This window comes from Salvelinus sp. IW2-2015, unplaced genomic scaffold (genome assembly GCF_002910315.2).
Source record: "Salvelinus sp. IW2-2015 unplaced genomic scaffold, ASM291031v2 Un_scaffold4660, whole genome shotgun sequence".
In the NCBI taxonomy this organism is placed as follows: Eukaryota; Metazoa; Chordata; class Actinopteri; order Salmoniformes; family Salmonidae; genus Salvelinus; species Salvelinus sp. IW2-2015.
Window position 1 is genome coordinate 18,677 of NW_019945929.1, and position 14,194 is coordinate 32,870.

Here is a 14,194-nt window from a genome sequence, read left to right on the forward strand (position 1 = left end):
TAACCCAGTCCCCTACCCAGGCCAGTGCCACAGTTAGTCTGGTGCAGGATGACTCTAACCCAGTACCCTACCCAGGCCAGTGCCACAGTTAGTTCTGTGCAGGGATAACTCCACCCAGTCCCCACCCAGGCCAGTGCCACAGTTAGTTCTGGGCAGGATAACTCTAACCCAGTCCCCTACCCAGGCCAGTGCCACAGTTAGTTTCTGGTGCAGGGATAACTCCAACCCAGTCCCCTACCCAGTCCCCTACCCAGGCCAGTGCCACAGTTAGTTCTGGTGCAGTATAACTCCAACCCAGTCCCCTACCCAGGCCAGTGCCACAGTTAGTTCTGGTGCAGGGATAACTCCAAACCAGTCCCCTACCCAGCCAGTGCCACAGTTAGTTCTGGTGCTAGTTCCATCCCAGAGAACACTGTGAGTGTTCTGAGTCGTGTTCAGGGTCTACTCAGAGTCGGAGGCCTCTGTCACCTCTCGGTAACCACCCAGATATCTGCCTTACACCTGACCAAGGAGAGGATGTCCTGTCTCTACAGGGGGGGCACAGCAACAGCCCCTCCCAGTCCCTACCTGCCCTGAAGAGAAACAGCAGGCTACTGAGTCACCTCAGCTCCCCAGGTCAGTGCTCTCTCACATTCTACAGGCGAGGTTAGACTAGATCATAGTATGTTTTGAGCATTGAAAAAGTGATATGTACACAATCGAGCTTAATTCCTCCTCCTGTCACCCGTCACTTTGACGTCTATAAATGTACTGGTGATCTACTTATAAGAATACTTCTGGATGTTGGCAAGAGGCCCTTTATCTCCCAGGGTCAGGTGAACTCGTGGATACCATTTTTATGTCTCTGCGTTGAAGGAAGTTGCTAACAAGCGCCAGTTGTAATTGCTAACTAGCGCCAGTGTAATTGCTAACTAGCGCCAGTGTAATTGCTAACTAGCGCCAGTGTAATTGCTAACTAGCGCCAGTGTGAATTGCTAACTAGCGCAGTGTAATTGCTAACTAGTGCCAGTGTAATTGCTAACTAGTGCCAGTGTAATTGCTAACTAGAGCGTCTGCTAAATGACTTAAATGTAAATGTACTCAGAGTTGGAGGCCTTCTGTCACCTCGGTAACCACCCAGATACTAACTAGCGCTAGTGTAATTGCTAGCTAGTGTAATTGCTAGCTAGCGCTAGTGTAATTTAATTTTTATTTTTATTTTACCTTTATTTAACTAGGCAAGTCAGTTAAGAACAAATTCTTATTTTCAATGACGGCCTAGGAACAGTGGGTTAACTGCCTGTTCAGGGGCAGAACGACAGATTTGTACCTTGTCAGCTCGGGGATTTGAACTTGCAACCTTTCGGTTACTAGTCCAACGCTCTAACCACTAGGCTACCCTGCTAGCGCTAGTGTAATTGCTAACTAGCGCTAGTGTAATTGTTAGCTAGCGCCAGTGTAATTCCTAGCTAGCGCTAGTGTAATTGCTAACTAGCGCCAGTGTAATTGCTAACTAGCGCTAGTGTAATTGCTAACTAGCGCCAGTGTAATTGCTAACTAGCGGTAGCGCAATGACTGGAAGCCTATGGGCTCTATTTCCGGTTGGCGTTAAGGCGGCGCCTTAAAATCCAGCCCCCCTCCCCCCCAAAAAAAATATTTCTGACACGCCCCTGAACCTATAGCGTTACCGCCTGCGCTTAGATTGACCTTCGCGTTAGGTTTGATAAAAATAGACCCTTATCTGTTAGCATATACCCATAGACTTAGCTGTTAGCATATACCCATAGACTTCTTCATCGTGCTAACGCTAGTTAGCATTGGCTCGCTAACCTGCCACTCTTCAACTTCCTTCGTACTGGACACAGAGACGTACGAAAATGGTATCCACATGAGTTGATCTGACTCTGTGGAAGTAAATAAAAAAGGCCTCGTTGTCAACCTCCCAGAAGTATCCCAGGAAGTAGATCACCTGTGCATTTATTGTGTTGTCACATTTTTACAGAGGTCAAAGTGGCTGATTTGATAGGAGGAGGAGGAATTATTAAACTCAATTATGTAAGCTAAGTGTAGGCTAAGTGTAGGCTAAGTGTCCTGCTTTTGTATTATTTGTGTTTATCATGAGAGTAACAGTATGTTGTGTCTGTCCATACGGTCTTCTGTGTTGTTTGTCCATGGGACTCAGTGAGGGATAGTAAAAAAAAAAGCTTTACAGAATAACCTATCAGATGTCTTGTTTTGAGTCTTTTTTGAGTTTTTTTTTTTCTTCCTGTCTGTCCATACAGTCCAGAGAGTGTTGCCATGCAGGAGGATGGAGACGCAAGGGCAGAGAGTTTCCTGATGATGAGCTCTGGATGACTGCAGTGGTGGTGGTGATGATGATGATGGTGATGATGGTGAGGAAGATCCCTTTAACTAATCATGTGAACCCCTCATCATCTAGACATTGTGTAAATGACAGAAATATGACTGCTGTAGCTAGGCTAATATAATGAATACTATATATCCTGTTTGTCCTCATATGGGGCTGACTGCTGTAGCTAGGCTAATATAATGAATTACTAGGTTAATATAACTTGAATACTATATATCCTGTTTGTCCTCATGATGGTGCTGACTGCTGTAGCTAGGCTAAATATAATGAATACTAGGTTAATATAATGAATACTATATATCCTGTTTGTCCTCAGATGGCTCTGACTGCTGTAGCTAGGCCTAATATATGAATAACTATCATATCCGGTTTGCCCACAGATGGGTCTGACTGCTGTTAGCTAGGCCTAATATAATGAATACTATATATCCTGTTTGTCCTCAGATGGCTCTGACTGCTGTAGCTAGGCTAATATAATGAATATTAAGGTTAATATAATAATTATCCTTGTTTTGTCCTCAGATGGGTCTGACTGCTGTACGCTAGGCTAATATAATGAATACTATATATCCTGTTTGTCCTCAGAGGCTTGACTGCTGTAGCTAGGCTAATAATAATGAATACTAGGTTAATATAATGAATACTATATATCCTGTTTGTCCTCAGATGGGGCTGACTGCTGTAGCTAGGCACGTATTATATATGAATACCTATATATCCTGTTTGTCCTCAGATGGCTTGAATGCTGAGTCTAGCTAAAGGTAATATATTAATATCCTAATGAATACCTATAGGCTAATATAATCTCTATGCTAATCTAAGAATACTAGGTAGATATATATGAATACTAGGCTAAATATAATGAATACTAGGCTAATATAAATGAATACTAGGCTAATATAATGAATACTATATCACCTGTTTGTCTAATGGCTCTGACTGCTGTAGCTAGGCTAATATAAATGAATACTAGGCTAATATAATGAATACTAGGCTATATATAATACTAGATGAAAAAAAAGATTTAAGAATACAGGGGGAACTAGCTAATATAATGAGATACATAAGGCTAATTATATGAATATAGGCTATATATATGAACTACTAGGCTAAATATATGAACTAGTAATTGATACTGAGGCTAATATAATGAATACTAATAATCTGTTCTGTCCTCAGAGGCTTCGACTGCTGTAGCTAGGCTAATATAATGAATACTAGGCTAATAATGAATACTAGGCTAATATAATGAATACTATATATCCTGTTTGTCCTCAGATGGCTTGACTGCTGTAGCTAGAGGCTAAATATAATGAATATTAGTGTTAATATAAGTGAATACCTATATATCCTGTTTGTCCTCAGATGGGTCTGACTGCTGTAGCTAGGCTAATATAATGAATACTATATATCCTGTTTTGTCCTCAGATGGCTCTGACTGTCTGTAGCTAGGCTACATATAATGAATACTAAGGTTAATATGTATAATACTAATATAATCCTGTTTGTCCTTCAGAATGGGCTGACTGCTGTAGCTAGGCTAAATTTAACTGAATACTATATATCCTGTTTGTCCTCAGCTATGGTCTGAATGCTGTAGCTAGGCTAGAATATAAGTGTATATTATATGAATACTAGGCATTTAAGGAATATAGCTAATTAATGATAACTAGGCTAATATTGAATACTAGGCTAATATAATGAATACTAGGCTAATATAGCATCATATGGCTGCTTTAATCGATACTATATCCTGTTTGCTCCTCCAGATGGCTCTGACTGCTGTAGCTAGGCTATATGATCTGGATGTGGCTATTATGAATACTAGGCTAATATAATGATAAACTAGATTAATACAGGCTAATATAATGAATACTAGGCGCTAATATAATGAATACTAGGCGCATAAGATACTAGCTAATATAATGAATTAAGCTATGAATGCTATATGATACTATATATTCCGTTTGTCCTCAGATGGCTCTGACTGCTGTAGCTAGGCTAATATAATGAATACTAGGCTATATATAATTAGAATACTAGCTAATAATATGATACTAGGCTAATATAATAATGGAATACTAGGCTAATATAAGAATACTATATATTCCTGTTTGTCCTCAGATGGCTCTGACTGCTGTAGCTTAGGCTAATATAATATGTAATACTAGGCTCAAAAATGAATGTAACCTAGCTTATATGAATTATATATATCCTGTTTGCTTCAGATGCTCTGACTGCTGTAGCTAGGCTAATATAATGAATATACTCGGCTAATATAATGAATACTCGGCTAATATAATGATACTAGGCTAATATAATGAATACTATATATCCTGTTTGTCCTCAGACGGCTCTGACTGCTGTAGCTAGGCTAAATATAATGAATACTATATTCCTGTTTGTCCTCAGATGGCTCTGACTGCTCCTCTAAACTGACCTATCCAACAGCCTCCCATGCCCGTCCAGTAAGTTTCATAACTTCAGGTTTTTCAAAATCATTGACATTGTTTGAATACTTTGTGTATTTTTAAAAATGATTATGTTATTGCAATTATTCTATTCAAATCTTTCTGGTTTTAAGGTTTTGTCTGTACAGAGATGTGTATTCAAAGAAAAATATGTTTTTTTTTAAATATTTTATTTTTTAGAATTGAACTGTGATGGTCTATTATTGTGACAATGATGTCAAGTCTGTTTTGGTTATCTGTCAGACCACAAATTCACACCGCGGGTCATTTTACATTACATTTAAGTCATTTAAGCAGACGCCTCTTATCCAGAGCGACTTACAAATTGGAAAGTTATACTACATATTCATCCTGGCCCCGTGGGGAAGAAACCCACAACCCTGGCGTTGCAAGCACCATGCTCTATCCAACTGAGCACACGGGACAACGGGTCACGTAAATGAATCCGTAACGAACCAGAGAATACGGTATTTCTCATCAGTGGTTTCAACACTGTCATGTAGGCATCGTTGAGATTAACAGAAAGTTCAGTTAGTTATAGATAATAGTCTTGTTTATAGTTAGTTAGTTATAGATAGTATTTAGTCTTTAGTTAATAGTTAGTAGTTATAGATAATAGTCTTTACAATGCCAGGAACACTTGACACAAACTCTGGGGGGGGAAACAACAACAAATTATTGTAGATAAAAGCTTATTATTAATCTGTGAAGACAGTAGTCATTTTCATCCTGTTGTGGCTAGAACTCTGTAGAATGACCTTCCTAATTCACATGCGCCCTCCCAATCGGGAACTCCTGACAGTTCCCTGGCACTACGATTACACAAACCCAGGAGAGAATATGTGACTTTTTGTTTGTTCTATGGTTGCTGTCTGGTGAAGGTTGAAAAGGCCAGAGGCTAAGTGCGAGGAAGGTCTACCAATTGGAGGTAGTGCGGACCCCCCCCACCAGGCTAGTGGGAAGGTCTACCAATTGTCAATCATTGATTTTAAAGTGGAAATCTATCCTCGATAACGGGCTCCGATAGCGTTTGGCCGTCGAGATGACGTTATCTCCTAGTCAGCCATGTTAGAGTAGCGCCTGTTATCCCAAGGCAGCCCATGTAGAGGTAGGCCTGTATCTCCTAGTCAGCCCATGTAGAGTAGGCCTGTTTATCTCCTAGAGCAGCCATGTAGAGTAGACCTGTTATCTCCTAGTCAGCCATGTATAGTAGCTGTTTATCTCCGAGAAGGCTAGCCCACTGTGGAGTAGGGCCTGTTATCTAACCGCATAGGCAGCCCATGTGTAGAGTAGGCCTGTCATATCTCCTGAGGGCAGTCCCCATGGTAGAAGTAGGCCTGTTATCCTCCTACCGAGTAACCCTGTACGCAGAGTAGGCCCTGATTATCTCCTAGTCAGCCCATGTAGAGTAGGCCTTTATCTCACCTAGTCCAGCGCATTGTGAGTAGCAGGCCTGTGTATCTTACCTAGGCCAAGCCAGTGTTACGCAAGTAGGCCTGTTATCTCGCTAGTCAGCCCATAGTAGAGTATGCCCTGTTTTATTCATCCTTAGGTGCAGCCCACACTGTAGTAGATCAGGGACGTACGCCCTGTTATCTCCTAGTCCAGGCCATGTAGAGTAGGCTGTTTACCGTCAGCATAGAGTACTTTATCGTCTAGGGCAGTCCCATGTAGAGGTAGGCCCTGTTGTCATATCTAGGCAGTCCCAGTGATAAGGCCTGTTTCCAATGCAGCCATGAGATGCCTGTTATCTCCTTAGTCAGCCACGTGAGTAGCAGTCGAGTGCATGTTATCTGCTCATCAAGGCAGCCCATGTAGAGTAGGTTCACCTGGTCATTACTCCTCAGTGAAGCTCCAATGTAGAGTAGGCCTTTCTCTCGTCGCCCATTTAGCTAGTACATTACCTGTTATTTGACGCGCCATGTAGAGTAGGCCTGTTAATCGGTCCTAGTGCATGCACCCATGTAGAGTAGCTGTTATCCGAGCCCAGTGTTGGCCTGTTATCTCCCAAGGCAAGCCATGGTGTAAGAGTATTAGGCCTGTTATCTCCTAGTCAGCCCATGTAGAGTAGGCATGTTATCTCCAAGGCAGCCCATGTAGATGCATGAGGCGCTGTTTTATCCATGCCAAAGGCAGCCATGTAGCAGTAGGCCTGTTATCTCCAAGGACAGGCCCATGTAGAGTAGGCCTGTTATCTCCTAGTCAGCCACGGTAAGCAATTAAGGCCTGTTATCTCCTAGTCAGCAGCCAATGTAGAGTATGGGTCCTGGTATCTCCTAGTCGAAGGCCCAATTGTAGAGTAGGCCTGTTTATCTCCTCAGGTCAGCCCCAATGTAGAGTTGGGCGACTGTTATCTCCACACGAGGCAGCCCATGTAGAGGTAGGCCCCTGTTTTCATCTCCTAGTCAGACCGCCCCATGTAGAGTAGGCCTAGTATGTCTCACAGGCAAGCCCAAGTAGCAGTAAGGCCCCCTGGTTTTTATCTCCAAGGCAGCCCAAGTGTAGAGTTTGGCAGCCTGTTATCTTCCAGAGGCAGCCCATGTAGCACAGTAGGCCTGTTATCTCAAGGCAGCCCAAGTAGAGTCTGGGGCCTGTGTATGCTCTAGTAGCCTCAGTAGAGTAGGCTCTCCAACGATGTATGAGTAGGCCTGTTCACTCCATAGGCAGCCCACTGTAGAGTAGGCGTTTCCCTAGTACTTACAGTAGGCCCTAGCATCACAGGCTCCCATGGTAGAGTAGGCCTGTCTAAGTCTCCTAGGCCATGCCCGTGTAGAGTAGGCTTACTCTAGTAGCCCATGTTTAGGCTTTCGTCTAGGCATGATACCGTATCTGTCAGCCTGAGTCCGTATCTCATAGTCAGCCCAAGAGTAGGCCTGTTATCTCCGTACGGGTCAGCCCATGTAGAGTAAGGCGCGCCTGTTAATTTCCTAGTCAGCCATGTAGAGTAGGCCTGTTATCTCCTAGGCAGCCCATGTAGAGTAGACCTGTTATCTTCCTAGTGCAGCCAGTAGAGGCCGTTGATCAAGGCAGAAGTAGAGTAGCCTGTTTATTCTCCTCACGGCAGCCCATGTTACGTAGGTAGGCCTGTTATCTCCTAGCGCCCATGTAGAGAGCCCTGTTATCTCAGGCAGCCCAGTGTGATAGCTAACAGGCATTGCCTGTAGAGTACGCATTATCTCCTCATGCAGGCAGCCCATGTTTAGGTAGTAAGGCCTGGTATTCTCTACGCCCATGTCGTGTCGTATCCCAAGCAGCCCATGTAAGAGTAGGCACGCTGGTTATCCTGCTAGCCCTGTAGAGAGCATGTTATCTAGGCAGCCATGTAGAGTAGGGCCTGTTATCCTCCTAGTCAGCCATGGAGCCGTTATTCAGGCAGATGAGAGTAAGGCGCTGTTATGCCTTGTCCACAGAGCAGGCCCAGTGTAGAGTGAGCGAGTCCTGTTATCTCCAAGCAGCCCAAGTTGAGTAGGGTGTATCTCCAAGCGCCCTGTGTAAGGCCTATTCCAGTCAATGTAGAGCTAGCCTGTTATCTCCGGCGATGTAAGAGTAGGCCTTGTTATCTCTTCTAAGGCGAGGCCGCATGTAGAGTAGCCCTGTTATATCCATAGGCACGCATGTGAGAGTGGCCTGTTATCTCCAGGCAGCTCCATGTATAGAGTTCAGGCGCGTTTATCTCCTAGTCAAGCCATTAGAGTAGGCCTTTATTCCAAGGCAGCCAGTAGAGTAGGCCTGTTAATCTCCTAGTCAGCCCATGTAAGTAGGTCTCGTTCTCAATCTACACCTAAGCAGAGCAGGCACCATGGGTAAGAGTAGGCGCATAGTTATCTCCAAGGCAGGGACCACATGTAAGAAGATAGGAGACTCTGTTGACTGTACTCTATGCGGATCCTAGTCAGCCGCGACCCGCATTCTTTTTAGCACGTGCAGGGCCCTTGGGGGGGGTTATATCCAAGGCTAGCCCAAGTGATAGAGACGGGTAGTCCTATCTCTTGGAAGCTCACAGAGCACTGTAGAGTAAGGCTCCCTTGATTATCAATCATGCAACAGTGCAGGCTCCAATCCGTATAAAATAGGAACGAACAAACTTGAATGAAAAGAATGGTCCTCGTCTGAGCGCATCCAAGGCAAGCCCCAGCCAATGTAGAGTAGCCCTTTATATCCCTGTAAAAGGCATGGCACTGTACCATGTAGACGTTAGGCCTGGGATACTACATCCCTACGGCTCAGGCCATGATATATAAGTAGCGTGTCATGTTATCTCCTCAGTCACGCCATTGAGATGACGTGAGTTGGTCTGTTTATGCTACTCCAAGTGGATGGGACCAGCCTCCGATGTGCGAAGAAAGTGAATTAGCCACTGGTCACCTGTTAACCTCCTCGTCGGAACGGCAGCCCTGTAGAGTAGCCTGTTTAATCTCCAAGGCAGCCCATGTAGAGTAGGCCTGTTATCTCCAAGGCAGCCCATGTAGAGTAGGCTGTTATCTCCAAGGCAGCCCATGTAGATGTAGGCCTGTTATCTTCCTAGTCAGCCCATGTAGAGTAGGCCATGTGTATCTCTAGTCAGCCATGTAGAGTTGGCCTGTTATCTCCTAGTCAGCCCCATGTAGAGTAGAGCACCCGTAGGTATCTCAAGGCAGCCCATGTAGAGTAGGCCTGTTATCTCCAAGGCAGCCCATGTAGAGTAGGCCTGTTATCTCTCTAGAGCAGGACCCTGTAGATAGGCCTGTTATCTCCTAGTCAGCCCATGTAGAGTAGGCCTGTTGCCATCTCCAAGACAGCCCATGTAGAGTAGGCCTGTTATCTCCTAAGTCAGCCCATTTGAGTAGGCCTGTTATCCTTTGCCAGTCCACACACTCAGTGTAGAGATAGCGCGCCTGTTAGTTCATCCTAGACCTTCAGGGACCCCATGCTCTCAGAGTAGGCTGTTATCCTCCCTTGAGGTCAGAACTCGCAAATGCTAGAGTTGAGGTACCACCTGTTATCTCCAAGGCAGCCCCATTGTAAGAGTAGAGAAGGCCGCTTAAGTCTCCAAAGGCAGCCCCACTGTGTAAAGAGAGGTAGGACCTGTTATGTCTTCCAACGGACATGCCGCGAATATAAGAGTAGTCCTGTTATCTCCGCAAACACGGCTGAGAATGACTGCCTCATATAGCAGCTTAGGCGCGAGCTTATCTCGACAGGCGCCCATATAAAGTAGGGCCTCGTCTTGTAACTCCAGAGCGTCGAGCCCATTAGTAGAGTACGCCCCTGTTTTATGCGATCCGACTCAAGCTCACTGAATGACCTCGTACATCGCTAGAGTAGGCGCCTGTTGTGATCTCGCCAAAGGCAGCCCATGTAGAGTATCCGCCCTGTTTGAGTCAATTCCAAGGGACGGCCCATAAGTAGAAGTTCCGGGTGACACCTGTGTTGATTCACTCCTCGAGAGTGCAAGCCCCATGTAGCAGTATGTGTCCTGTTATCGATAGCCAAAGGCAGCCCAAAGTCACAGTTTGGGCGTGAATCATCCCTTGGAGATCCTAGAGGTCCCATCCTGGAATCAGAGAGTAGCATGTTATATGCTCGCAAAGGACAAGCCAATGGTTGAGAGATAGAGCTGCGCCTGTTATCTCCTTAAAGTGCACCGCCCATCGTAGAGTAGGCCTGTCCTACCTCCCACGGTATAGCGCAATTAAATAGAACGGTGGGTCCTCTTCAATCCCTGCATCATGACCTGAGAGATAGGACAGCCATCATAGAGTAGGCCTCTGTGATCGTCACCCGAAGCGCAGCCATATGAGTACCTTGGATTGAGGAACTCTCTTGGTTTACTGTTATCATCCCAAGGCTCGGAGCCGACCTGCAATTGTGACTGAGGATAGCCCTCGTCTAATCTCCTAGTGGCACCCATTGTATAACGAAGTACGTCTCCATATGACTTGAGTATGCCCCATGGAGAGCCAGGCCCCATTGTAGAGTAGGCCTGTTATATCCGAAGCGCATGCCGCAAGTATGGAAGCTTTGGGCTCCACTGTCTATGCTCCAATGGCAAGCGCCATGAGTAGAGTACGGCCTGTTATCTCGCAAGGCAGCCCAAGTTGAGAGCTGGGCCTGTTATCTCTCCTTACTGTGCAAGCACACTATGTAGAGTAGGACTCGCCTGTTATTACTCCAAGGCAGCCCATGCTAGACTAGGCCTGTTTTTTGTTGATCCTGATCCTTGTTTATCATCCTTAAGGCAGCGCACTCATGTGTAAGAGCTACGGCCTGTTTATTGCGCTATAGTCAGCCCAACGCGTAGAAGTAAGGCCTGTTTATCTCCTGGCACGCCTCATGTAAAGAGTGATAGCGCTCGTGTATCTCCAAAAGCCGCAGCTGCCGACAGTGTAGGAGTCAGGCCTGTTATCTCCTAGTCCAGCCCATTTAGAGTAAGCGCCCCTTGTTATCCTTCCAGAGGAGCAGCACCATGGTAGACTTGTGCATGGTTATCTCCCCAAGTGCCAGCCCATTGTAGGAGATAGGCGAGGCCTGTTATCTCTTTTAGGCAGCCCACTGTAGAGAGTATGGGACCTGTATCATCCTAGTCAGCCCCATGTGGATCCAGAGTCAGGCGCTGTCTATCTCCTAGGCCCAGCCCCTAGATAAGTGAAGCAGTGTTACGGCCTCCTGTTTAAGGTACTCCAAGAGGCAGCCATGTAGAGTAAGCGCCCGATGTTATTATGATCTCTCGTAGTCAGCCCCATTTCCTAGGAAAGTCCAAGAGCCTGTTATCTCGCCAAGGCAGTGTCCCGAATTGGTAAGCTGAAGTTAGCCGGGACGACCTCGTTCTATCGTACGCTATGGATCTGGTCCCTCCCATGTAGGTAGAGAAGCCTGTATATCTCCCAAGGCCGCCCTGAAATTGTAAACAGTGTTTAGCCGCCGAGGCACCCCAACCCGTAACATGATCAGCTGTTTAGTGGTCTATCACTAGCTTGCCCGAAGAGCTCGCGCGCTGAGTCTAGAGAAAGGCAGCTGAGAATGGATGCCTGCATTCATCTCCCAGAAGCCAGCACCACACTCAAGTCTAGAGCAAAGCACCAGTAAACGTTTGATAGTTAAACAGTCACTCCTCACCTAAACGCGTTGAGGCCCTCTCATCCCTTGTCTCCCTTCACTCTCCATCAACCTTAGCAGTAGTCCTGCTCACCCTTCTTCTATCTCTCTGTTTGTTCTCTTATAAAGTGCACGCAAGGAGTATATTAGAGTAGTCCTGTTAATCTCACAAGGCAGCCCATAGAGTAGGACGTGAACGTGGGTGAGTCAGTTTGTAGTGCTGTGCTCCATAGGGGTTCACACGGCGCTCTCTCAAATAAGGGCAGGCAGTAGTGCAGTTCAAGGGGCTGTGTACATCCACCGTTCCGATGTAGAGCTTTAAGCTTAATCTACCTATTGAAAGCTACGCTTCAGCTCACCGCCTTTAATCGTGTGGAGGTAGCATTATGAGGTGCTGTTAGGGCTGGAGTGGTAACTGCTAGGCTTTCGAACTGCCGCTACGTCTTTGTGATTTGGTTTGCACCTTCAATAACCCCTAAGAAAACTGGCGAGGCTCACGCCCACTTAAGTACTAGAGAGTTACCGTAGCTCTGATGTTACTATCGTGTTACCTCGAGAGTAGAGCAGGCCCCCTGAGCTGTAAGTCCAGAGCGTAGGCCTGTTTAAATATCTAGTCTCACCAATAGGCAGCCCAAGAGTGAAAGCTAGTCCTTGTAGCTCCCATTCTTGCACAGGATCGCACACGCCTAAAATTTTCTAAAGTTTAACTGCCTGTTATCGTTACTTCCCAAGGCAGCCCAGGTAGAAGTAGTCCTGTTATCTCCAAGCAGGTAACCCGCCAAAAGCTACGCTAGCTTTAAAGAAATGCAGTAACTGTTACTGTTTGCAGGCCGCCTCCATGCATTCTGCTCCGCTAGCACTTAAATCAGATACATGGTTTACATGCCCATTGTAGAGTATGCCCTCCCGCTAAGCCGCTAGCTTAAATAGTATAAATACTGTAGCCGTCTAGCTGCCGCTAGAACAACAATCTAAATATCCAGCGGAGTGAGTGGGGCACCGGACGGATCAAAGAGAGGTATAGCATTTCTAAGTATTGGTGAGGCTAGGACCTGTTTAGCCATCATTGGAAAAGCTTTATTAACTGGTATGCTGGCATTTCCTGGTTTGGGTCTCTGGTAGAATTCCAATTCCAGAAGCTTCTTGACACTGAGGCGCAGTCATTGGACCACTATTAGCGAAACGAAGAGAGCTGATGAAGACGGGTTAGGCGTGACTCAGGAACAGTCACTATTTCCTAGCATGGGGGTTCAAGTGCGACAGTTTGTGACACATATACCAGAGTGTCGTCCAGTGAAAAACAGCTCATTCTTAAGTATGTGGGTTCAGGGGACAGTCAATTCCAGTCGTCAGGGCACTCAGGTCATCAGGCGCGTCCAGGTACTATGGATCATTACAAGGTCGTATATTACCAAGTAAGCAGGAAGCTCATATCCAATCTGATGATGGGGGCTGGTCTCCCAGGTTATCAGGAGTGTACCATATCAACGAGCGTCAGCGTTACAGTCTTCATGTCTAGATCCGTCACCTCAGCTGGTACAGGTCATGCAGGACGTGCCAAAGAGTAAACCAGTACGATTGCAGGTGGAGCTTCGCACGTGTACAGATTATCAGGTCATCGGGCAGGTACACGTTGCCACTCTCTATGTGTGCGTAGCCAGGTACAAGTTTCATTCAAGAGGTCGTCCAGGTACAGTCAGTTCAGCGCCGGCGTTCAGGGAACAGTCATTATCATGTCGTTCAAGGGACAGTCAATTCATGCCTACGAGTTGTCGCCAGGTAGACAGGCGTCATCAGGTAGCGAGCTCCATTTCGAGGGCGTCCAGGGATAGTACCAAGGGTACATTCCCTAGGGCGTACCCACAGTAGTAAACAGTCAATTGTCGGCTGCCAGGTCGTTTGGCACGAAGGTACATGAGATCCATCTCAAGGTTCGTCCAGGTACAGTCCTTAGGTCGTCCAGGTACAGTCCATTAAGGGCTAGGAGCGTCACGGTACACGTATATCTCGTGTTCGAGTCTGCGTCCTAGCCGTATCTGGGTACAGTTCAGAGTCATCATCAAGGTACAACGTCAAAGCAGGACTAGTAAGTCATTCAGTGATCTGCTTCAGAATAGTACAAAGTCTATGGGCAGCCTGGCGCGTGGTTCCGCGAGATAAGACGAGGAGCAGAAGCTACCCCATTCCTATATTCGGGACGTGGCTTTGCGGATGATCAAGATCAACAGGTCATGTCACGCGTATTCGTCCCACGTTACAGTCATTCACGGAGCGTTGGCCGAGGTACACCGTCATATGT

At 46.1% G+C, this 14,194-nt stretch overlaps 1 long non-coding RNA gene across 2 annotated transcripts; it reads left to right on the forward strand.

Moving 5' to 3' along the window:
- The first annotated feature begins 6 nt into the window (after window positions 1-6).
- On the forward strand, window positions 7-4,783 carry LOC112077532 (uncharacterized). Of its 2 annotated transcripts, XR_011478171.1 has the most exons (4): window positions 7-91; window positions 202-615; window positions 2,262-2,363; window positions 4,763-4,783. It is a non-coding gene; the product is annotated as an uncharacterized lncRNA (long non-coding RNA). The 2 variants fall into 2 exon arrangements; XR_011478170.1 differs by lacking the exon at window positions 7-91 and having other exon boundaries at window positions 127-615.
- The last annotated feature ends 9,411 nt before the right edge of the window (window positions 4,784-14,194 follow it).